Genomic DNA, 570 nt, shown 5'->3' with positions numbered 1-570 from the left:
GAGTGCGTTTGACTCATTATTGACGTGTGATTTCCTGTTTACGACCTCACAGTCTGTCTGCCCAATATAGTCCTACTTGGTTGCTTCATGACATCCATTCCACTGTCAGAACAACTAGAACTTATTCCCTCATGTCAGAAACAAGAATAGATAGAATTTAATCAAACATGTAATGCTGTAATCAACAATTTTCTGTTAACAAAAGCCACTGAAATCACTTATTAATATCTTAAACTGTCATCCAATGAAGTCAACAAACTTCTGACAGAAAAGTTGGATTTTTCTATCAAAAGCTGTTGAAGAAGCTGAAACATCTGTTCTCCTGAAGTCGGGCTCAAGTTTAGCTCAAGGCCATGAATACCAGCGAGGAACATGCCCTCAGCTTTTGGACATTTGCGACTCTTAAAAGCCTGAGAAACAGTTAACAATCCGTAATATTCACTCAAACTACACATAACACAGGAAGATGACATTTACAGAGCACAAGACTATTGGCTCATCAGCAGGGTGGAGTCTGGTGGAGATGGCTGGTTGTCTAAACTACTTTCATTATGTTGAGCTGTTTCTTTC

Source organism: Stegastes partitus, unplaced genomic scaffold (assembly GCF_000690725.1).
Source record: "Stegastes partitus isolate 25-593 unplaced genomic scaffold, Stegastes_partitus-1.0.2 Scaffold979, whole genome shotgun sequence".
Classification (NCBI taxonomy): Eukaryota; Metazoa; Chordata; class Actinopteri; family Pomacentridae; genus Stegastes; species Stegastes partitus.
This window is presented reverse-complemented; position numbering follows the sequence as displayed.